A 23,282-nucleotide genomic window follows, 5' to 3' on the forward strand; every position below is an offset into this window, starting at 1 on the left:
GATTCCCAGCTGCTCGTTAACCCGGTGGGGCAGGGATGGTTACCACAGCCTCATCAGTGATGGATAACAATAACAGCAGGTGTGTGAAAGGCACCATCTCTGCTTCTCCTTCATGGAAAAGTCTGCCCACTCTGAATTACCCAAGAGGGCTGCTGCAGTCACTGAAGTCTTGGCTGTGGCCACGATGCTCTTTCCTGATCGTATCTGGTGCCTCCTCAGATAACCTCCACTATCTCTGTCTCTGCCTTGATCTCTAACCCTGGTATGCTGGCTCTGACACAGGTGCCATGACAAACTGGTCCCCAGATCTCCGACCCAGGCTCTATCTGTTGCTAAACTGTGCATGCTGGCTGTTTGCTTCATCTGTGCCTGGGACCTGATGGGCAGGGAGCTAATTCTCTAAGTCAACATTTCAAAAAGAAGATTAAGAACAAGTTAAGCCTTTAGTTCAAATAGCACAGTTAATCCAAGAGCAAAGCACACTGGATTTTGAGGCCTTGTGAAATGGTTGAGTCTTAAAATCAAAAGTGGTCATGGAAAAGTGGCATGCACTCCTTCCCCCAGGAGAGAGAAATTTATGTGTTGTGTGTGCATGTATGCAGGTATGTAAGCCATTTGATTTCTCAGGGTTTTAGTTTTCCTACCTGTAAAATGGGCACAATGGAACAGTGGTCCAAACCTCATAGTCCATTTTTCGTTTTCTTAGAGACTTGGAAATGTGGGCCAGAGCTTATATTCATGGCTGATATATACTAGTTGTATCAAATATTACTCTTTTCAAATTACTTTTTAAAGCTTTTAATATTTATCTTCTAAGATTATAGTTCATAGTTTCTGTGAATATACCTTCTAAACTGACATGGTTCAAAGCACCCAGACTCACCATTTCTTTGTCACTAGAATTAACTCAGATATTACGGGCCATTCGCTTGTGGGTCTGCTTATTTTATTTCCGCATTGGCAAATGCATTGTTTCTAGTTATTGCAGGCTTAGCAATGTCCATTATTACTGAGATCCAGCCATGCAGTCGACACACAATGAGCACACAGTTCCCAGGGCAGAATAACGTAATCAGGTACACCTGTGGGGCACATTACACATAGGAGACAGGGTGGGCAATGCCCTAGGGCAAGACTGGGAGGCAGATGACTGCATGACAATGACAGTCTCTGAACCTGCTCCTCGGTGTCAATCCCTTTCCAAGTTCAGCAGCGATGTGCTGTTCTGGGAAGGGCTTTGGGGAGGAGAGAACCTGAGAGGCGGAGTTCAGAGAGCGAGGCAAAGAGCAATTTTCTGGGATCCTCCCACTTACCTATAAGACTCTCCCGGGGAAGCTCCCTTCAACTAAGAGCTCCTGAAACCTCAATTCCTTAAAGCCTTCTTGATAGTACTGGATAGGTAATGGAGTTTTTCCTCATACCCACCTCCTAACACTCCCATCGGTACTAAACAATGGTCTAAAATGAGTAGGTTTCCCTTTGCCTGAACATTTCACAGGGAAGTACTAATTGTTTTACCAGCATTGATAAACTTTTCTGTCTAGGTCATCATGATTTAGTCACAGGATGTTTTGAGTGCTTACCGTGCACTAGGATTATCTAATTTACTTCTCATGAAAATCCTGAGAAGCAGGTGCTGTAAGTCCTCCACCTTAGCCTTTAGCAAGGCTAAGGAAACTTGCTCAGGATCGCACACCGGGATGCATCAGAGCTGGGGGCTCAAAGCAGGTCATTTGAATCCAGAGCACGTATATTTGACCATGATCCAGCCTGCTAGCATCCTACCCTAAGCACTCACTATGTGCCAGCTCAGGGCAAGGTACTGCGGGGGCACCAGGAAGACCAAGATATTCCCCCTGCCCTCAAAGGGACCTAGGGAGGTGAAGGCAAAAATATGTGCTATAACGCAGAAGACACTGTCCTAGACGAAGATAGAACAAAAAGTGCTGCAGGTGCTCGAGACAGGAGTGGTCAGTTCTGGGTGGAGAGCTATTTTATCTTTTCAATCGCACTTGGTGTCCTTAAATTAAGGTATATTAAAATGACAACTCAGGGGGGTTAATGGCAGACTGTGGGAGGGCTCACGCCAAAGAGTATTTCCCAGAATTCCTGCTGCCAATGTCCTTGTCCCCGCAGTAGACCACAGCCACTCCCCACCTCTGCAGAAGACCCTCTAGCACTAGCAGCCATGTGGTGGACAGGGTCTTGGTGCTCTGGCCGGGTGTCAGGCCTGAGCCTCTGAGGTGGGAGAGCCGACTTCAGGACACTGCACCACCAGAGACCTCCTGGCCCCATGTAATATCAATCAGTGAGAGCTCTCCCAGAGATCTCTGTATCAACACTAAGACCCAGCTCCACTCAACAACCAGCAAGCTACAGTGCTGGACACGCCATGCCAAACAACTAGCAAGACAGGAACACAACCTCACCCATTAGCAGAGAGGTGCCTAAAATCATACTAAGTTCACAGACACCCCAAAACACACCACCAGACACACCCTTGCCCACCAGAAAGACAAGATCCAGCCCCACCCACCAGAATACAGGCACCAGTCCCCTCCACCAGGAAGCCTACACAAGCCACTGAACCAACCTTACCCAGTGGGGGCAGACACCAAAAACAATGGGAACTATGAAACAGCAGCCTGCAAAAAGGGTACCCCAAACACAGTAAGGTAAGCAAAATGAGAAGACAGAGAAATATGCAGCAGATGAAGGAGCAAGGTAAAACCCACCAGACCAAACAAATGAAGAGGAAATAGGCAGTCTACCTGAAAAAGAATTCAGAGTAATGATAGTAAAGATGATCCAAAATCTTGGAAATAAAATGGAGAAAATACAAGAAACATTTAACAAGGACCTAGAAGAACTAAAGAGCAAACAAACAATGATAAACAACACAATAAATGAAATTAAAAATTCTCTAGAAGGAATCAATAGCAGAATAACTGAGGCAGAAGAACGGATAAGTGACATGAAAGATAAAATAGTGGAAATAACAACCACAGAGCAGAATAAAGAAAAAAGAATGAAAAGAATAGAGGACAGTCTCAGAGACCTCTGGGACAATATTAAATGCACCAACATTTGAATTATAAGGGCCCCAGAAGAAGAAGAGAAAAAAAAAAGGGTCTGAGAAAATATTTGAAGAGATGATAGTTGAAATTTTCCCTAACATGGGAAAGGAAATAATCAATCAAGTCCAGGAAGTGCAGAGAGTCGCATACAGGATAAATCCAAGGAGAAACACGCCAAGACACATATTAATCAAACTATCAAAAATTAAACACAAAGAAAAAATATTAAAAGCAGCAAGGGAAAAGCAACAAATAACATACAAGGGAACCACCATAAGTTTAACAGCTGATCTTTCAGCAGAAACTCTGCAAGCCAGAAGGGAGTGGCAGGACATATTTAAAGTGATGAAAGGCAAGAACCTACAACCAAGATTACTCTACACGGGAAGGATCTCATTCAGATTCAACGGAGAAATAAAAAGCTTTACAGACAAGCAAAAGCTAAGAGAATTCAGCACCACCAAACCAGCTCTACAACAAAGTCTGAAGGAACTTCTCTAAGTGGGAAAAACAAAAGAAGAAAAGGACCTACAAAAACAACCCCATAACAATTAAGAAAATGGTAATAGGAACATACATATCGATAAGTATCTTAAACGTGAATGGATTAAGTGCTTAAACCAAAAGACACAGGATCACTGAATGGATACAAAAACAAGACCCATAAATATGCTGTCTACAAGAGACCCACTTCAGACCTAGGGACACATGCAGACTGAAAGTGAGGGGATGGAAAAAGATATTCCATGCAAATGGAAATCAAAAGAAAGCTGGAGTAGCAAAACTCATATCAGATAAAATAGACTTTAAAATAAAGAATGTTACAAGAGATAAGGAAGGACACTAAATAATGATCAAGGGATCAATCCAAGAAGAAGATATAACAATTATAAATATATATGCACCCAACACAGGAGCACCTCAATACATAAGGCAACTGATAACAGCTATACAAAAGGAAATCAACAGTAACACAATAATAGAGGGGGACATTAACACCTCACTTACACCAATAGACAGATCATCCAAACAGAAAATTAATAAGGAAACACAAGCTTTAAATGACACATTAAACAAGATGGACTTAATTGATATTTATAGGACATTCAATCCAAAAACAACAGAATACACTTTCTTCTCAAGTGTTCATGGAACATTCTCCAGGATAGATCATATCTTGTGTACCAAATCAAGCCTTGGTAAATTTAAGAAAATTGAAATTGTATCAAGTACCTTTTCTGACCACAATGCTATGAGATTAGATATCAATTACAGGAAAAAACACTGTAAAAAATACAAACACATGGAGGCTGAACAATACACTACTAAACAACCAAGAGATCAGTGAAGAAATCAAAGAGGAAATTAAAAAAAAACTAGAAACAAATGACAATGAAAACACGATGACCCAAAACCTATGGGATGCAGCAAAAACTTCCTTTCTTCTAAGAGAGAAGTTTATAGCAATACAACCCTACCTCAAGAAACAAGAAAAATCTCAGATAAACCACCTAACCTTACACCAAAAGCAGTTGGAGAAAGAAGAACAAAAAGCCCCCCAAAGTTAGCAGAAGGAAAGATATCATAAAGATCATATCAGAAATAAATGAAAAAGAAATGAAGGAAACAATGTAAAGATCAATAAAACTAAAAGCTGGTTCTTTGAGAAGATAAACAAAATTGATAAACCATTAATCAGCCTCATCAAGAAAAAAAAAGGAGAAGACTCAAATCAAGAGATTTAGAAATGAAAAAGGAGAAGTAAAAACTGACACTGCAGAAATACAAAGGATCATGAGAGATTACTACAAGCAACTCTATGCCAATAAAATGGACAACCTGGAAGAAATGGACAAATCCTTAGAAAAGCACAACCTTCTGAGACTGAACCAGGAAGAAATAGAAAATATAAAGAGACCAGTCACAAGCACTGAAATTGAAAGTGTGATTAAAAATCTTCCAAAAAACAAAAGCCCAGGACCAGATGGCTTCACAGGCGAATTCTATCAAACATTTAGAGAAGAGCTAACACCTGTCCTTCTCAAACTCTTCCAAAATACAGCAGAGGGAGGAACACTCCCAAACTCATTCTACGAGGCTACCATCACCCTGATACCAAAAACAGACAAAGATGTCACCAAAAAAGAAAACTTCAGGCCAATATCATTGATGAACATAGATGCAAAAATCCTCAACAAAATACTAGCAAACAGAATCTAACAGCACATTAAAAGGATGATACACCATGATCAAGTGGGGTTTATCCCAGGAATGCAAGAATTCTTCAATATATGCAAATCAATCAATGTGATACACCATACTAACAAACTGAAGGATAAAAACCATATGATAATCTCAATAGATGCAGAAAAATCTTTTGACAAAATTCAAAACCCATTTATGATAAAAACTCTCTAGAAACTAGGCATAGAGGGAAACTACCTCAACATAATAAAGGCCATATATGACAAACCCACAGCCAGCATCATTCTCAATGGTGAAAAACTGAAACCATTTCCTCTAAGATTAGGAACAAGACAAGTTTGCCCGCTTTCACTGCTATTATTCAACATGGTTTTGGAAGTTTTAGCCACAGCAATCAGAAAAGAAAAAGAAATAAAAGGAATCCAAAATGGAAAAGAAGAAGTAAAACTGTCACTGTTTGCAGATGACATGATATTATACACAGAGAATCCTAAAGATGCTACCAGAAGACTACTAGAACTAATGAATGAATTTGGTAGAGTAGCAGGATACAAAATTAATACACAGAAATCTCCTGCATTCCTATACACTAATGATGAAAAATCTGAAAGAGAAATTAAGGAAACACTCTCATTTACCATTGCAACAAAAAGAATAAAATATCTAGCAATAAACCTACCTAAGGAGACAAAAGAGCTGTATGCAGAAAACTATGACACTGATGAAAGAAATTAAAGATGATACAAACAGATGGAGAGATATACCATGTTCTTGGATTGGAAGAATCAACACTGTGAAAATGACTCTACTACCCAAAGTAATCTACAGATTCAATGCAATCCCTATCAACTACCACAGGCATTTTTCACAGAACTAGAACAAAAAATTTCACGATTTGTATGGAAACACAAAAGACCCCTAATAGCCAAAGCAATCTTGAGAAAGAAAAATGGAGCTGGAGGAATCAGGTTCCCTGACTTCAGACTATACTACAAAGCTACAGTAATCAAGGCACTATGGTACTGGCACAAAAGCAGAAATATAGATCAGTGGAACAGGATAGAAAGCCAGAGAGAAACCCACACACATATGGTCACCTTATCTTTGATAAAGGAGGCAAGAATATACAATGAAGAAAAGACAGCCTCTTCAATAAGTGGTGCTGGGAAAACTGGACAGCTACATGTAAAAGAATGAAATTAGAACACTTCCTAACACCATACACAAAACTAAACTCAAAATGGATTAAACCTAAATGTACAGCCAGAAACTATAAAACTCTTAGAGGAAAACATAGGAAGAACACTCTATAACATAAATCACAGCAAGATCCTTTTTGACCCACCTCCTTGAGTAATGGAAATAAAAACAAAAATAAACAAATGGGAACTAATGAAACTTAAAAGCTTTTGCATAGCAAAGGAAACCATAAACAAGCCGAAAAGACAACCCTCAGAATGGGAGAAAATATTTGCAAATGAAGCAACTGACAAAGAATTAAACTCCAAAATATACAAGCAGCTCATGCAGCTCAATAACAAAAGAAACAAACAACCCAATCCAAAAATGGGCAGAAGACCTAAATAGACATTTCTCCAAAGAAGTTATACAGATTGCCAACAAACACATGAAAGGATGCTCAACATCACTAATCATTAGAGAAATGCCAATCAAAACTACAGAGGAACGCACTTAAAAAAAAAAAGTACAAATGTGTAAAAAACAAAACAGTTACAATGTAAGAAATTTGCTTAGGAACTTCCCTGGTGGCGCAGTCGTTGAGGGTTCACCTGACAATGCAGGGGACACGGGTTTGAGCCCTGGTCCGGGAAGATCCCACACACTGTGGGGCAGCTGGGCCCCGTGCACCACAACTACTGAGCCTGCGCTCTGAAGCCTGCGAGCCGCGGCTGCTGGGGCCCATGCACCTGGAGCCTGTGCTCCGCTACGGGGGAGGCCGCTGCCATGGGAGACCCAGACACCGCGTTGAAGACCCAGGGCGGCCAGAGGTAAATAAATAAATAAATGAATAAATAAATTTATTAAAATAAAATAAAACGTACCCGTGATTTGAAAACTAGGAATGCAGAGAATATAGATAATGTGCTCACATTCTAAAAAAAAAAAAAAGATATTTGTTCAGATATATTTTCCCCTACTTATTAATAAATCAGAAAGTAAATGATAAGATTGGACTAAGTTGGACTTCCCTGGTGGCGCAGTGGTTGAGAGTCCGCCTGCCGATGCACGGGACACGGGTTCGTGCCCCGGTCCGGGAAGATCCCACATGCCGTGGAGCGGCTGGGCCCATGAGCCATGGCCGCTGAGCCTGCGCGTCCGGAGCCTGTGCTCCGCAACGGGAGAGGCCACAACAGTGAGAGGCCCGCGTACCGCAAAAAAAAAAAAAAAAAGAAAAAGAAAAAGAGAAAGATTGGACTAAGTTAAATTACTCGAGTGCTTTTTGCAAAGCATTAGTGTAAGAGGAGAAAACTAGACTACAGTATACTGGCCTGCACTCCCTGCCCCTGCCAGATGGGGAGACAGAGCTGGACTAGGAGCCGCCCCCCCTCCCCGCCCCCGCCCCATGTGGAACTGTTCCAACTTCCTCAGGCCCCTGCAGAGCAGTTCAGGAGCCTGTCTGTCTCTGGCTGGCTGGCTGTTCCAGGGAGTTTACTCAGCTGCCTGACCTTCTTTTTTAGTTTGTTTGTTTTTAGTCCTTTTTTTTTTTTTTTAATTAAGACTTTTTTTTAAAGAGCAGTTTTAGGTTCACAGCAAAATTGAGCAGCAGGTACAGAGATTTCCCATAAGCCCCGTGCTCCCACCCCCAGCCTCCACCGTGATCAACATGCCCCACCAGAGTGGACATTTGTTGTAGTAGGTGAATCCACAGACGTTATCACCCAGAGTCCATAGTTTACATTACAGTGCTCTCCTGATGGGATTGGACAAATGTATAATGCCATGTATCCATTATTATGGTATCATACAGAGTATTTCACTGCCCTAAAAATCCTCTGTGCTCCACCTATTTACAAAACTATGAAATGCTTTGTTTGAATTTGCACGTTATTCTTACATAGTGGCCATGCTAATCTTCTCTGTATCTCTCTAATTTTACCGTACGTGCTGCCGAAGAGAGCGCTGGACTTCTTTTTATGAGGCAAAGTGAAAAAGGCTTTCCCTTCTTGAAAATCAGCCCTCAGACGTAGTGACAGGAGGGCTGCAGAACCGGCACAGGTCAGCTTCACATTGCACTGACCAGTGTCACCACCACTCTGAGCTGGTGGGGAAATCACTTCCCACCCTCTGCATGAACCTGCAGAGGACTCAGGTCTCTGGCAGCAATTTCTGGACTGAAACGGCATGGATCTGCCATTCCTACTCTGCTGAGGGCAGGAGCAATGCTTTTTGAAGAAAATGTTTGTCTCTGTAGCTCCAGTTCTAGGCGTAGAATTGGCACACAATAAACGTCTGTTGAATTAAACTGAATAAACTAGAACCCAGGAGGAAATATTGTTCTTTATAGTACTATCTCTATTAATGACACAGATGTGTCCCTGTTGCATGCTTTTTTTGTTTTGTTTTTGTATTTTGCGGTACGCGGGCCTCCCACAGCTGTGGCCTCTCCCGTTGCGGAGCACAGGCTCCGGACGCGCAGGCTCAGCAGCCATGGCTCACGGGCCCAGCCACTCCACAGCATGTGGGATCTTCCCGTACCGGGGCACGAAGCCGTGTCCCCTGCATCGGCAGGCGCACTCTCAACCACTGCGCCACGAGGGAAGCCCCCTGTTGCATGTTTAACTGCCATAAATGTGTGTACCAGGATGAGGAGTAACCCAGGAAGTAGGGATGGAGGGTCCTCTCTGACCACACCCTGCCAGGAACGCCCCTCCCTCCCTCAGTATAGGGTGGACTATATTGATCTGACTCCCATTAAGGCTTGGGGTGCTCCTATTATTTGTCTGCTTTTTTCTCTGCAGTGCTTAGGATAGTGCCTGCTACATTGCAGGGGTTCAAGAAATGTCTGTGGAATGAATGACTAAATGATGGTTACTCACCCCAGGGATGGGAAGGCCTTGCATAATGGCAGCCTGGGAAGTGCCCTCTGCAGTCCCGGAGCGAGACGCGTAGGGGTCCTGACGTATATCCTTCCACCCTCTGTGGAGCCGGGGCTGACTCTGTCCTAATTTGGGAACGCCTCCTCAGTTGGTTGCTGCTTTTAGTCTCCAACCTTCTAGACCAGCTTTATTATGATGAGTTGTATCCACAAGCAGTTAGTTCTGTTCTGCTTCTAGATCTTCTATTTTGCAAACCAAGCATGCGTTATTCTTTAATACTTCCTTGGAGCTTGTGCTTCCTGGATTTTAGCCCATTATGACACTCTTCCTCACTTTCCTAAAAACGCTTTAAAGTATTTGATAGTCACTTTTGCTAGGGATGAGAAGAGAGTCTTTGTGTGCCACCTACTCCTCTCGAATCAGTGGCTACAGTAGAACTTTCCGCCTCTCCTTCCCCCACCCCAACCCGCCCCTGGCTATATTTGCAGCTTATTTACCACCACGTTGTTGATTTTTGCGCAGTGCATGTTTGCGCTTAGATTCAAGATTGGTCCTTCTCTGTGCAGCCCTTTAAGGTAGGGACGTATATTTCCCAGGCTCCCTTGCCTTCTAGCTGCTAAATTCAGTCGTTGGGAGGAACTGGTAGAAGACCAGCGGGCAAGAGGAAGGGAGAAGCTGGGGTATTTCTCACCACCCTCCCCGCCCCCACTTTGGCTGGTGTGCCCACTGTCGGCTGCCCCTCCTCCCTGGACCCAGCGAGGCAGTCCTGCCCCCAGGATGTAGTAGCACCACCTGTGTGCACCCAGAGCTAGGTTCAGGGAGGATATAAAAAGGAAGTGATCAGGAATGCATCATAGCTATGCAGAATTGCATAGCTCTGAGCTCAGGTCTGATAAGTATTGGATGGTGTTGACAGCAATACAGGTCCTGAATGTCTGACCTTGAGGGACTAGACGGGTGTTTTCCACTATGAGAGGTAGTGTATGTTTGATCAAGCTTGAGCCGAACTCTGAAGCATCATGTCAGGGTTATGCTTTTGTTTTGAGTTCCCTTGAAAGGAACTGATTTCTGCTGTTTGGGGGAATGGGCAAGTGATAGCATTCACTTAATTTTATTTAATAACTCTGAAATATTTTTAGCCATTGCTTTTACTTCTTAAAAGGGAAAATGTAAGCCAGTCAGCTCACATTATGATCTTCTAAAAAGCAAACCCACGAAGATGAATGGGAAATGTGGGAGAAGAGGAATCCTTTATCTCAGACCACACGATTAAGCGCTGATTTGCATAGATTTGAAAAGCATGGTTAGGAAAGAATCTGGAGCACAGCTTTATCAATGAGCTATCACAGATATAAGGACTGAGATGTTCTGAGATTAAGAGGCACAGAACTTCAACCCTCATCAAAGAGGGGCTTTAGCCATGGGAGGTGGTCAAGGGACTTTTTCAGAGGCTGAAATGAGCCTTTCCCTTTCTTATCCTTTGAAAAGGGAAGGTGGGAAAGTGTGGGCCAAAGGTGTGAGGAGTTGCTGGTCTGTCAGAATGCAAATGGATAAATAGCAGCAGAGACAAAGTACTTCTGACTCTGAACAGTGGTTCAACAAGCAGCATGTATGTGGGGACTGGTCCCAAAGCAGCCCCTAATGAGAATGCCATGAGGGCCCACAGGAAATGGCCCTTATTTAGAATAGATGTGATCAATATACGTAGCTTCTCTTTTCAGCTTTCCTCCCTGGTCTGCAGGTTTTGCAAATTAGCCTTAAAGAACATGTGTGGTCACCTGTTTACTCTCATTGGGCCTGGGCTCAAAATGGAAATAAGCTGGACAGCACTCAATCCAGCCTTTTTAGTTCTGCAATCTGTCCGTCAAGGACCTTGATTCTCCTTACCCTACTCTGTTGTCATTTAAAAATTTAAACTAACACTTATCTCTTTCCAAAATACTACATAATTTTTAAAACTCACATTTATTAAGAGACATCTTAAAAGACAATCATCTCTTTCCTACGCACCCTTCTGGACTGTAACTTCCTTGAGAATAGATATCTCTGTGTGTTTTTTCCACTTAAAACAGGGTTTGAAACATAGCACATGTTCAATAAATATTTCTGGAACTCACGTGTTGGGCTGCACCCCACAGGCCTACAAGGTTTGTACTTGCCCAGCTTCAAGAAGAAAGAGCCCAGGATCAGCGACATAGACATCAGTGGTTTAAAGGATGGGGGAGTTTACATGTCTGAAAGCAAGGTCCTGGAGCGACACCCCATTGTGTGCGGCAGACTGGGAGGTAGCCTTCGGCAGCGGCAGCGAAGGGATGGTTATCAGTTACAGGGGGAATTGATGACCGATTGGCTCATCAGTTACCAGGGAAACCAGCAGAGGGGCGTGCCCCTCACCACCCCTTTGATAAGCATAGTGGAGAATTCTGATCTAAAGCTAGAACATGCTGTACACCTGAAGCTAACACAACATTGTAAATCAACTATACTTCAATAAAGATAAAATAAATTTGGAAATAATAAAACATTTTTTTTAAGTTATATGAAATACTGATTACAAAAACAATCAGTAGCTGGGGCCTGGGGTCAGCATGCAGGAAGGTCAGTCACGTGAGTGGGGCGTAAGTGAAGCAGGCAGTGGTCGAGCAGAGGATGTACAGAGAACAAGAGAACAGCCATCTTGAGTGGCCTGATCATACAGCATGTGTGAATAAACCACAACACTGGTTTTATATTTTTACACATTAAAATGCTGAAAATAGAGACTTACATTTAAAAAACATCCAAGAGCCGTCTTTGGGTAAGTAAACATTCAGCTTAGTGTCTTTCTCTTCTCTACGCCTATAGTCCACACAACTGTCCAAGGTGTGAGGCTGTGGTCAGCTGATTGGACTCTCAGATTCCAAGTTGGTCATCTTAGACTGGAACATGATTCTTTGTACTCACTGCTGAGGACTATACTGGAAGGCAGTGGAATTCAGGAACACACAGGAATCTCAGTAAGAAGGTTGCACTAGCTGGACTTACTGAATCTGTCACTTGAGTAAGTCTTGTGGACTTGGAGACTCAGTTCATTTAAGTGCTTCATTAGGTGAATGAATTCTATGCTTCAAAATGCTGCTATCTCCAACCATAAATCCAATTAACTTACCGGGATAGAAAAATAAAACTCTTGGGCAGACTAGATAATCAAAGTGAGTTCAGCAGCATGGTCTCTCCCAGTGAAAAGCTGCACAGGATGTCAAATTATCAGCTTAGTGATCCTGGATTCAGAACCTGGGAACATAGTTCTAGGACTCAGATGTTGGATGGTCTGGGCTCTGACAGCTGGATGGGTCCTTCTCCACGGTTGGGGACTCTATGTCCTCATTGGCCTTCAGCCCACCTCCAGTAAGTTCACCCTCTATTCTCTTGGAGTGGTACCAATGGGCACAGCCAAAGTTCGTTTCTGGAACTCCCCCTATTTCTGTGCTTCTGTGGGTGATTAACTCATTCCTCCATGAAGTATGTTGATACTTCCGTCAAGTCTTGCTCTGCCCTGGGAATCATTCTGTCTCACTAACTCTTAGACTGGACACGCATGCAGACCATAAATATTTCTTGAATATTTACTCCAAGCTAAGCAGTAGAAATGGTGCTTCTCTGACCCACTGACTTGGCTTTACGGTTTAACCCTTCAGAGGGTACCCATTTCTCCCTTTTCCAAATGTTCGGGACACCCTTCTGTCTCCCCTATTCAGTCTTTGCCTACCAAGCAACCTCCAGATACTGATGGATTTGCTCTCCTGAGCAGTCTCTCCCACAGAGAGCAGAGCTAAGTGATGCTCTGACCCAAATATTCTGACTCCTGCCGACTTGTTTCTTCCTAGAAATCAGTAAGCTGTTTTCTGAGTGTGTGTGGCCACCCCTAGAGAACCTGAACAGTTTGCCTTGTCCCTCTAGAGCTTGATCACTCCTGGGAAATGAGATGTTGGAAAGACATGGTAGGATTGGGAGAGATGCAGACTGAGGTGAGCTCACATTAGTGGCTGTCTCTGCGAGGTCCGCCCACCCCGTTCCCATGCCACAGCCTCGCTTGTGTAAAGCCATGCGTCTTTAGAACCCCTTGGCCCCTGTGCAGTGGATCCACACTGTAGCTTGCATTGCCCCACCTGGCTCTGGGCCCCAACCCATGACACAGATACCTTTGGGAGGCGAAAAGATAAATTAGCAAGAAGCCAGATAGAGTGGCCCAGAAAAGCCTGTCCTTCTGGAAAGTCACTGTTCTCATATCAACTCTTGAGAAATGTGTCCCTAGGATCTCAGCCAGGAAACCTATCAAGTTTGTGTCCTGAACCTGTGAAGCTGAGGACCCCAGGTCAGGCACCCTTCCAAGGGCAAAGCCAGTGTGGAAGGGCCATTTTACCATCTTCCGGACAACGGGACCACGGAGAGACATTTAGAACAAAGCTTTGGTGATGCAGAATCACTGACACACTCACCCCATTAATTAAAGTAAATCCAATTACATTAGCTACACTTTGCATAACTTTATTAAAACCAGAAAATGGACAACACATTTTAGAAAAATGTTCAAGTCTTAAATCACAAAGGATTTCTTTGTATAATTCAGTTCCTAATAGCAGTCATGTCCAATAGAAATATAATGTGAGCCACAAATTTTAATTTTAAAATTTCTAGTAGCTCCATTTTATAAAGTAAAAAGAAATAGGTGAAGTTAATTTCCAGAGTAGATATTTCCAAGTCTGGGCAGGACTTGCTTCCTCCCGTTGAGGAGATAAACTTTAGTCCTAATATCTGGATTCCATGAGCCCTAAGGCAAGTCATGTTTACATCCATCAACAACAGGGGATATTCAGGACTGAACTCTGTCACAGGAAAGTGATTTGCAGGCCTTGGGGCCAGAGGTAACAGGAAAAAAAGAGCCTGTGACCAAAGCCTTTGACTTTATTTGGAAAATGTGGTCCTAATATAAGTGAGATTACTTTCCTTTGTCATTACTTTGCTAAATTATCTCATTTGAGAAGAGAAGCCCATTATTCTTTTTATCGCAACTTGTCTACAGGTTGCAGGTCTATGAATGACCATATTAAGACGAACTTGATAATTCTGAGAGCAACTTGCCAACAGCTTGGCACTCATGACCTTCCTTTCAATCCAAGATCAAGCATTTACACTCTGTGGCTAACAGGGTACTGGGCCCTATAACAATACAATATCTAATAAAAGGCTAACGTGTGGTATGCCTGCTATTATATAAGAAAGACTCTGAGGAGAGAAAAAGAAAAGGGTATGTTTTATTTAACCCAGTATATTCAAAACGTCATCACTTCAATATGTAATTAGTGTAGTATAAAATTTTTAATACGATGTTTCACATTCTGGTTTGGGGGTTTTTCTTTTCTTTCTTTTTTGGTACCAGGTCTTTGAAACTCAGTGTGATTTATAGTCATAGAACATCTCAATTCAGACTAGCTGTATTTCAAGTTGTCAGTATACACATGTGGCTACTGGCTACTATATAAGACTATTGCATCCCACTGACTTTCTGATTAACTGAAATTCTACAGTTTTGAAATGTGACTCAAGGAACTCATTCTTAACTCACCTTGACCTGGGCTTCCTGGTATGGATTGGGAATCTCATGTTAATAACGTGCTAACGATCTACCACCTTCGTCTCCTCCCTGGGCTATTCCTGCTTCCTCTCTGTTTTGCACACACAGCCGGAGTGACTCATTTAAAATCTGAATTAGATATCATCACTTCTCTGCTCAAAACCTTTCCACAGCTCCCATCCCAGGATTTTTGTGGCCGCACATGGTCCGGCCCCTGCCTACATCTCCGACCACATTTCCTACCATTCTCTCCCTCATTTGCTCAGCCACACGGCTTTCTTGCTGTTCCTTGACCGTGCCAAGAACACGCCTTGACCCCAGGGACTTTGTGCTTCTTCTGTTCTGCCAGGAATCCTCTCCCCTACACCTTCCCAGGGTTTACCCTGTAATTTCTATACAAATGTCACTTATCAGAAGGGCCTTTCTTGACCTCTCTATATAATAGCCCTTAAAAAGGGTTTCTCTGAAGGCTCCCTTCTCATCACCCTGCACCCTCACCCCCTTATTACCTGCTTTATTCCTTTTCATAGCACTTGCTTATTAGTCTATTTTCTGTCTTCCCCGTCCCACCCCGCTAGAATGTGAGCTCTGTGAGGGCAGAGACTGCCTCTGTTACCTTGAGAGGCACTAAATACAAAGCAGCAATAGTACCTGGCACATAGTAGGTGCTCAACTAATTTTGGTGAATGAATAAAGGGAAGAATCCAACCTTGGTGAGGAATGCTTATGGGAATTATAGGCTCTCATACCAATGATAGATTTATATCTAAGGTCCTTATTTGAAGAGAAATGCAATGGCCGCACAGCCGGGTCACTCAGCACCACGCAGGGGTGTCTGCCCGACTCCCTGATTGCTCTTCTTGTCATTCCTCACCTGTTACAGACCTGGATTAGAAACACTTTGTTTCTATTTGATGAACCACCAATTGCTAGTCGTCCAACAACCCTATAGCTCCTGCTCATAGCACCTCAAATTGCTTAAAACGAGCTCAGTAATCTCTGTCAAAGAAGTCCTGTTCTGTGACCATCTGAGAGTTCTTCTCTTTCTTAGTATTTCCACATTCCCTTCAGGAATGCAGGGCGGGATGCTCCACATTTGTTCTTTGCTTGCTGGAATTCACAATAATTTCTGTCTGGGCTGGGCGTGCACAGACACAGCTATCCACGGCTGCTTCGTGCCTCTCATGCTCCTGTGTTTCCTTTTCCTCCTCCTGAGAAGATCAGGGGAGCTGCTTCAGAAGGAACCATTTAATTGGACTCATAAGCACCCTCCTGTATTAACTCCATGAGGTCAGGAAGTATCTGCTCTAATTAATCTGCACTCTCCCGTGGTCCCCACAGGACCCATAGCACAGGGCTGCGAAGTCACTGGTCAAGGGTGGAATGAAGCCCGTGGCCATGGGACTGACGTGGTCACGGAGCTCCAACCTGAATGTCCCCCAGATGTTCCACAGACACCATATTCTCACCAGGTGAACTTGTGTGACCTAAAGGGCTTCTTCTGTATGGCTGTGGGATTTGACCACCGTGAGCCCTCAGCAGTCTGCATGCTTACAACTACTCAGAGGGATGGATGTCATTAGGAAACACACTGTCACTCTATGCAGCTTAAATGAATGGTAGAGAATATGCTTCAGGGACATGAAGAACAGAGCATCATCTCCTTGGTGAGTATTCTTACTTTACAATGATAACATACTATAAACACACAGTGAGTGGTGATTAGTTGTAGGGCAAAGCTAAGGCATCTTTTTAAAAGGAATGTATAAAAGTAGAATGGCCACAGGACATTGGAAGCTACCTGTCAGAATTAAGAAAATCATTTAGAATTTAATAAAAGCTGTGAGATCCATCCTTTTTTCTGCACAGCTGAGTGAACGTTTAAAGGTAAGGTGTTCCCTGACCACACTATGCAAAATTCTCCCTGTTATTCTCTGTCCTGTATTCTGTTTGTTTCTTTAATAGTATGCATCACAAGTCATAATTATACATTTATTTGTCTCTTTTCTTGTTTCCTAACCTGTATTCCTGACAAGATTGTAAACTCTATAGGGGCAACAGAATGTGTATATTTTATTCCCTCTTGTATACCCAGGAATAGGTACCATACCTAACACATAGAAGTGCTTAAAAATAATATTATTAATAATATTAATTCAATGAATAGATCAGTGATAGTCGTTCAGTAAACATCTTTAAACAAAACTACTAAGTCAAGATAAAGCATTGTCCACAAGTCACTGTTGTCAGTATCAATTTCAAAAGTTTAAACGATTTTTGAAAGAGTTGACTAAATCAATCCAGCAGGTAAAGCATGTTCATTCTTGAGAGAATTATCTAACTAGGCAAACAATAACTTTGTGTTCCAGAAATTTATATTCACGTAATATTGATTTGTTAAAATTTGTAAACTTTGCCAAGTTTTCCCCGGAGAGGGCAGGAGCAGACAGGATACTGGCCTAACAAGAGCTGGGAATGTGGATTAATGTTGGATTAGACCTCGACACTCCGTGACTCCACCTGCCAGATTAGGACACCGGGCTTGATTCGGTTCAGTTCCCCAGGTGGTCATCAGTGGCTCACAGTACTCCATGTGGCCTGGTAAGAATTAGGTAGGGTTCTTTTGCTCGATGGACTTGTGGTCTGCAGAAGGGAGACAAACTTGTCCATCTGAGAGTCACTGGACAGAAGAATGGACGCTGCTTTAGTCACTCAGAGGAGAGGTGGCTCGTTTCCCTGGTGTGCTGGGGACACTTCCCCAAGGAGGTGGCGTTGAGGTCAGCCCCTGCAGAGCCCCATGTTAGGGCCTAGGCACCTGATCTTCCCACTCTTGGAACAGATCAGATTTTCCAGACCACCTCAGACCTCCTCAGGTCACCCCTTCTGTCACCATTTCTCTGTTTTCTTCTTGGCACTTACCCACATCCGAAATTATCTTGGTATTTGTCTAGTGTCTGCCTTATCCTTTGGAAACGTTAAGCCCTATGAGAGCAAGAAGCTGGTCTTCATGGTGCATTGGTGTCGCCATGGTGCCTAGAAAAGTGTCCAGCACATAGTTGTAAACCAGTAAATGCTGTGGAGGAGCTGAGGGCTCGGCTGCTGTAGGAGGTCACTGGGACTCCTTGACTGTGAGGTGACAAGAGGAAAGTGTTCTGGAAAATTTTCTGGTAGTGGAGTTTAGGATGAATTATGTGGGACACAGACTTGGGGCAAGAACAATGAAAAGATTTTCAAAGTGACTTAGATGTGATGCTACAGCTAAGGCCTGGGTTGCGGTAGAAGGCACAGCGGGCAGGTTGAATCCAAGATACATGTTGAAAGAAGAGACTCCACTCACACCCGCCTCCTTCCTAATCCTCACAGGCATAGCTCATTTCCGCCTCAGCTTTTGCAGTCGTTCCCTCTTCCTAAAACTCTCCTTCTCCAGATCTTTGCATTAAGGTCTCTGTTCATGTCACCTTCTTTCCTGATCAGCTTATCTAAAAGCACCCCCTCCCTATACCTGGGTTTTGTTTTTCTTCCTAGCACATTCACCTGCTGCCATTACATTATATATACCGCACAACATGACAGTACATGCATGTGCCCTGAGGCCCGGAGGGCAAGAACTCCATGTGCCTTGTTCACCACTGTATCGCCGATGGATGGCACATAGCAGGAGCTCAACACGTATTTGCTGAGTGAATAAATAGATTAGATTAGATCTGAAGATGGTTAATGAGAGAGACTATCAAGGGAGATCCGAGCCATTAGGAAATTAAAAGAACAGAAATAGACAACTTGCTAGAAGTTATGGGTCCATGAAGAAGCCCTTCATTAATACCGATTCAGCTAAGCCTCTATTTTGCAGCATCAAATGGTACCTGACACATCAAAGACCCTCAGTCTAAAGTGAATGAAAGAATACCTTGTACGCTTTTCTAGTTACTGTGCATTGAGAAATGAATAAAATGATGTCCTCAATGAAGAATTTCCTTTCTTTAGTGATTTCACTAATTCATACCAATTTTACCACTGTTTTGTAAATACTAGTGGGGCTTTGCTGGATTTAATCATCTGTACCACAGATTTTTCAAAAGTTATTTTCTTAATGGTTGACTTGGGGGTTACAATTATCATCTTAACTTATAACAATCTAGTTTGAATTAATAACAACTTAATATTAAAAGTATATAAAAATTTACTCCTATATAGCTCCATTCTCTTCCACGTCCTTTGCTGTTATCATGCAAATCACATCTTTATACATGGTATGCCTGTAGACACAAATTTATAGTTATTGTTTTATGCAGTTGTCTTTTATGTCAAATAGGAAAAAATAGTTAAAAACAAAAAACACAATTATACTGTCTTTTATATTTATTATGTAGTTATGTTTTAGTTCTTTGAACATATTTAAAATAGCTGACTTAAAGCCTTTGTCCAGTAAGTCCAGCATCTGGGCTTCCTCAGGGACAGTCTCTATTGACTATTTTTTCCCCCTAAGTATGGCCATATTTTCTTGTTTCTTTGCATGTTTCATAATTTTTATGTTGAAAATTGGACATTAAAAAATATAATGTGATAACTAGAAATCATTCTCTCCCCTCTCAGCATTTATTGTTGTTGCTGATTTGTTTAATGACTTTTCTGAAATAATTCTGTAGTTTAATTCTGTATACTTTGTCTTGTGTGGCTACTAAAGTTTCTGGTCATTTAACTTCATGGTCAGTTAATGATTGAACAGAAACATGATTAAATCCTTGGGACCGGTATGTCTCACAGTCTTTGCTGAGGAGCTCTGTGTGAGTCTCTGGGGCACACCTTCAACATTCAAACAGGAAGATTCCAACTCCGTCTTAGCCTTCACTTCCTGCTTGTGCAGAGCCTCAAGGTCAGCCTGGGCCTTCTTGGGTCTTTTCTGAGCATGTGCACAGCCTGGGGCATGCTTGTAACATTCTAGGTTCCCAGGAACATGCCAGAGCTTTTCAAACATGTCATTCCCCAGATTTTTCTTTTAAGCTATTTGGTTAGTCTACTGTTTGACCCAAATGTTATTTGCCACCTGAGACAGCTATAATGTTTTCAACTAATGCCTCTGGGGAAAGGCTTTTCATAATGAATAAGCTCCAAGTCAATTTAAATAAAGACAGCTTTGTGAGTGGGGTCTTCCAAGAACCTCCAGATAGATCAAATAATAACAGTTCTCCGGGAATAGGGCTTTGAAGGCATTCCAGCCCCATTCTGCCCCCTCCAGTGGTTGCCACTGTGCTTGTGGGCTGTTGATTATCAAGCTACTGTTGGGCTGGGGAGGGGAAACAGAGCAAGTTAAAATGTTACAAAGTTTGCTGCTCTTTCTGAGATTCAGCCTTTTTCTTGAATAAACTCTTCTCAGATTGCCACAAGTCTTTGATTAATTTCCAGAGTTCTGAAAAAAGTTGATTCTGACAATTTTTTGCCAGTGTTCTCATTGCTTTTATAGAAAAGATTATTACAGGGGTCTTTTCTCTGCCATTTTTGCTGACATCTCCTACAGATTCTTCCAATGGAATCCATCCTTTTCTTGACATAAACTATTATTTTCTAAACATTGACGATCTAAAGCCCCAAATAGTTTAGATTTGTTCTAAGTTTTCAAGAAATGAGTTTTCTGAGACAAATATTTGTTCTTGTAAAACTACCAAGGAGACAAGGCAATTAAAGTATGTTCAAACAGATAAGCCACAGAAAAAAGGTAAATTGTTCATGGCTTTCTACTGATGAATCATTACTTATGTCTTTTTACTTGTTTGTTTCAGCATGGACCTGATTAACTTGAAAATACCTACTTAAGGTTCAGTTGCATGTGTCAGTTCCCCATCTCCTCCATGGGCCTAGGCAAGCCTGGAGCAGAAGGAGACTGAGATAGAATTTGTCCACAGAAGTCCCTCACTGTTGTTCATCTTTGTTGTATTAGTTTGCTCGGGCTGCCATAACAAACTGCCACAGACTAGGTGGCTTAAACAACAGAAATTTGTTTTCTCACAGCTCTGGAAGTTTGAAGTCCAAGATCAAGGTGCCAGCAGGTCTGGTTTCTCCTGAGGCCTCTCTCCTTGCCTTAGAGATGGCCACCTTCTTGCTGTGTCCTCACATGGCCTTTCATTTGTGCACACATGTTCCAGTTGTGTCTTCCTCTTCCTATAAGGACACCATTCCTGTTTGATTAGGGCCCCATACTGATGACCTCATTTAACCTTAATTATCTCTCTAAAGGCCTTGTCTCCAAATACAGTCACATTGAGGATTAGGGCTTCAACATATGAATTTGGGAGGGACACAGTTTAGTCCACAACAAGGGTCCAACACTCCATAAACATTTTCACTGATTATGTGCATCTTCTTTTGTCCCTTGCCCTTTATACTTCTGTACCATCCTTTACCCCTCGGTAAGCACTTCACAAACTTGGCACTATGGCTTCTGGCCTATTGGGAGAGCAGCAGCATGTGAAGCTGCCAGACTAATTTTTTTTTTTTTTTTGCGGTACGCGGGCCTCTCACTGCTGTGGCCTCCCCCGTTGCGGAGCACAGGCTCCAGATGCGCAGGCTCAGCGGCCATGGTTCACGTGCCCACCGGAGCATGAACCTGGGTCCCCTGCATCGGCAGGCGGACCCCCAACCACTGCGCCACCAGGGAAGCCCCCAGACTAATCTTAATGCCAGAGTTCAGATCCCCACTCTGGTACCAACCAGCTGTGTGACCAAGTGAGTTAAGTCACCAATTTTCTCCAGCTTTTGCATTCTTGGGTGCTTTGGTCCAATTCTCTTTCCCTTCTCTCTATCGTCTATGCCCTGGATTTGCCACCAACCCCTACTACTGAAAAATTCTTGTTTCAGCATCTGTGTGGCATGTCTAGGGGTCAATATATCCTTGTAAATGAACTGGTTAAATAGCTCTGAGTGGTCTCCACCTCTGCCCAGGTGATATATGTATCTCTTTGGATGCTGTCCTTGCTATGGCTGCTCAGGCAAGATGGTATTAACATTGTTGAGTAATTTAGTCCAAGAAAGTAGGGGAGATGCAGCACAGGAGAGGGCTAATGGGGAGGCAGCTGAGATTAGACCAGAAGCTGGGAGTCCCCTCACCTGTATTTACTCAACCAACTTTCACTAAGAATCTGCCTGCTCCCAGTACTGTGCAAAGTGATGGGTCAGAGCTCACACCAGGGGCTTTTCTGACCATAGGATTGAACTTGATGTGAACTATAGTGTTGTAGAAAAAAAGATGGCCTGGGTTTAAATCTTGGATTTGTTGGCTATTTCTTTCTGACAATGGGCAAGCCACTTAGCTTCTCAGAGTATCAGTAATTCCATTTTCTAAAGAAGAGATGGGGGGCTTCCCTGGTGGCGCAGTGGTTGAGAGCCCACCTGCCAATGCAGGGCACACGGGTTCGTGCCCCGGTCCGGGATGATCCCACATGCCGCGGAGCGGCTGCGCCCGTAAGCCATGGCCACTGAGCCTGCACGTCCGGATCCTGTGCTCCGCAACGAGAGAGGCCACAACAGTGAGAGGCCCGCGTACCGGAAAAAAAAAAAAAAAAAAGAAATGGGATCAGCTGTTCTACATGGTTACTTCTACTACTTTGGCTCTCACCTTCTAGAATTCTGTTTCACTGGGAGTGGAGTGTGGATCCTGCCTAAGGAAAAGTTTATTTTTGAGCTTGATTTTACCTCAAGGCTGCTCTACCTGGCAAGATGGGAGGAGAGAGTTATATAAATGTGGGAAAACTTTGCAGGAGAAAATTAATCCTATAGTTCACTCAGAAAACTTGCAAATAAACCTTTAAAGGAACAAAATCTTTGCATTCTTATACTGTCATTTGATGGTGTTATTCATGAATACCTCACAAATGGTAGGAAAGAACTCACTTTAGCAGTTTAAACAAAGAGGGGTCCATCGTGAATTATGTTCTAAGGAGATTGACTAGGTATTCATAGTAAATGCAGTCTTAAGAGGCAAAACAATCATTTGCCCAGTGTCACAGATGCAATAGTCCATGTTTATATGTTTTGATGTTGGAACCAGTTTTGTTAATTTCTCTATTCCTAGCACCTAGCGGCACAAAGGAGACATTCAATGGACATAATAGTCCTTGTTCTCCAAATGGAATTCCCTTCATGTCACCTGCTTAAAAAAGAGAGACAAAACAACCAAATTTTAATACTGACATTGTTCCCTAAGTTGTTAGAGAACTAGGTTTCATTATTTTCAATAAATTCAGTGGAAGTTGTCCTCACCTTCGGAGTTAGCAATTTAAGCTTCTGACTTTCCCGGGCATGGTGGTGCCTCTGTGTTCAGTCCAATTTGGCCTC

At 42.8% G+C, this 23,282-nt stretch overlaps 1 non-coding gene across 1 annotated transcript; it reads right to left on the reverse strand.

Annotated features, from left to right (window-relative positions):
* Window positions 1-8,315: 8,315 nt before the first annotated feature.
* Window positions 8,316-8,424, reverse strand: LOC132416231 (U6 spliceosomal RNA). The gene has a single exon (XR_009517502.1). It is a non-coding gene; the product is annotated as a U6 spliceosomal RNA (small nuclear RNA).
* Window positions 8,425-23,282: the final 14,858 nt, after the last annotated feature.

The sequence above is a fragment of the Delphinus delphis genome, chromosome 1 (assembly GCF_949987515.2).
Source record: "Delphinus delphis chromosome 1, mDelDel1.2, whole genome shotgun sequence".
Taxonomy (NCBI): domain Eukaryota; kingdom Metazoa; phylum Chordata; class Mammalia; order Artiodactyla; family Delphinidae; genus Delphinus; species Delphinus delphis.